General features: G+C 45.1%; 1 pseudogene; it reads right to left on the reverse strand.

The window, feature by feature from the left end:
* Nucleotides 1–849: 849 nt before the first annotated feature.
* On the reverse strand, nucleotides 850–1,827 carry Ldha-ps13 (lactate dehydrogenase A, pseudogene 13; annotated as a pseudogene).
* Between the last annotated feature and the right edge of the window lie 757 nt (nucleotides 1,828–2,584).

Consider the following 2,584-nt stretch of genomic DNA (forward strand, 5'->3'; position numbering starts at 1 on the left):
GGAAGAGGAATAGGAGGGAGAAGAAGAGGACAAGAAGAGAAAAAGGAGACAGCTAAAAAACAAAATAATTTGCAATAATATTCCTTGTTTATCCTTATACATACTGTTTCTCTGTCCCTTTATTCCTTAAAAAAAATACTATATACTTGTCATTGTCCTCCTCCTCCTCCTCCTCCTCCTCCTCCTCCTCCTTCTCTTCCTCCTCCTCCTCCTCCTCTTCCTCCTCTTCTTTTCTCATCTCTCCTCTACCCCACTTGGAAGAGTTTACCCCATGACTCTTCAGAAATGGGTTTTGCCAAGATCAGCAATTGCATCTGGTTTTCCAAAGCCATTGATTGTTCTCAGTCCACATCTTTTTTGTCACTGTTCAAGGTTTATTTGCTGTTTTCCTTGGCATGACACGTGAGTAGTTGGTTGTACCATCCGTATGCAGATCTTACATTTCACATAATATTGCAATGTACAGTACAGACATATAATACATAAAATATCCTGTAGAACATTTATGCATAAGATTGCAGAAGAGACCTACACACTGGAGCCAGGTTATGGCAACTGGGAACTCCTTGGCCTAGGCATGTATGGTGAGGGTTCGCATCGCAACAATGAAGCAGGCTCATGGGATGATCGAAGTCTGCACACAGCTGGCAGTGTGTCTTGGAGACAGTGGGACTGTCGCAAAACCAGGTTACCACTACACAGGTATCATTTAGCAGCAGGGTAGAGCTGTGGGAATTGAGAATTTTTTCCCAGACCACCTTAACACAAGTATACTAACCACAGCTCAAGTCAGATGGAGACAGTGTGCGGTCTCCATAGAAATTGCACTGAAGCCTGGACAGGGAAGTGCTAGGACATCAGGAAGACCTTAGAACTCCAGCTCCTCTGGATCCCCCAGAGGGTGTCTGCACTCTTCTTCAGGTGGGCCTCCTCTTCAGGAGTCAGAGTCACCTTCACAACATCTGAGATTCCATTTTCTACCAGGAGACAAGGTACACCGAGGAAGAGATCATCATTGATTCCATAGAGAGCCTTAATCATGTTGGAAATGGGATGTACCCTCCTAAGGTTCTTCGTTATGCTCTCAGCCAAGTCTGCCACAGAGAGGACAATGGCCCAGGATGTACAACCTTTCAGCTTGATCACTTCGCAGGCATTGTCAACCACCTGCTTGTGAACATCCTTCCACTGCTCCTCACCTACATCAGTGTCCAGTTCTGGGTTCCGAATCTTCAAGGAGATGCCAGCAACATTCACACCACTCCACCATGCTGCCCCTGGGCCCACCCATGACAGCCAGGCGGGTGAACTTCCAGCCTTTCTCCCATCAGGTAACGGAACCGAGTTGACTCCAGACTGCAATCATTTCCAATGACTCGGCTTTTGGGAAAGTCACTGACTTTCCAAGCCACGTAGTTCAAGATATCCACTAGATTTGAGACAATGATCAGCTTGCGGTATGGACTGTATTTCACAATATTGGGAATGATGAACCTGAAGATTTTCACGTTTCGCTGGACCAAATTGAGTCGGCTCTCTCCCTCTTGCTGACGGGCCCCCGGGGTGATAATAACCAGCTTGGAGTTTGCAGTCACACTATAGTCTTTACTGGAGACAATTTTTGATGTTCTGAGGAAAAGACTGGAGATGCTTATCCCTCCCTTCAGCGTGCCTTCCAAGCAAGCTCATCGCCAAGTCCTTCATTAAAATACTGATGGCACAAGCCATGCCAACCCCAATAACTGTAATCTTGTTCTGTGTGATCAGTTCTCCCTTAAGAAGATTCATAATTAGCTGGCCCTTGAAGGTTGCCATCTTAGACTGTGAATCTTTTAGAACTGCTAGTGTGTGGATGGTGGGTAACAGGCCAGCAGTAGCATGGTCTGGGCTCAGTGACAATGGCTCCGGCAACCTCAGGCCACATCTTACTCACCCCACCCCACCTACCAGCCACATTTGGCAAGTCTGAGTACTCTTTCTTTGAAACGTTTTCTACAGTTTCTACATCAGATGCATGATGTAAGCAGTCCAGACTAAAATTCAAATAATGTAGAAGTCTCATCAACTTCACATTCTGGGAATTCATGACCCCCCTCCTTGCCCTAGCTCATGAACAAGCATCCCCTCCTTTAAAGTCTGTATTTAATGTGCCGATGTGACTCTTGAGAAGTTCTTTATTGCATCTCTGAATTCTTTCTCTGACTGTCAGAAGTCCCTAGAAACACTGAATATGAATCTCCTCTGTATGTCTCTCCATTAGGCCTCTCCAGCCCTCATCACTGGCATCAAAAGGACACAAAGTCTAGAGATGAGCTCTGGAACCTATGCTCATTAGTTGACAGAGAAGAAGCATTCCAATTATTTTTTAATGGAATGTGTTTTTACTTATTCATTTATATCCTATTCGCTGCCTCCCTCCTGGTCACTCCTTCCCACAATCCTTCCCCCATACCCACAAAGCATTCTAATTATTAAAAACTATTGTTTCCATCAGACTACAGGTGTAGCTTGGTGGTAAAATGCTTGTTTAGCATATGCTATACCCTAGGTTCTGCCAACAGGACTGCAAAGAAAGAAAAGAAAA

The sequence above is a fragment of the Rattus norvegicus genome, chromosome 6 (assembly GCF_021556685.1).
Source record: "Rattus norvegicus strain SHRSP/BbbUtx chromosome 6, alternate assembly SHRSP_T2T, whole genome shotgun sequence".
Lineage (NCBI taxonomy): Eukaryota > Metazoa > Chordata > Mammalia > Rodentia > Muridae > Rattus > Rattus norvegicus.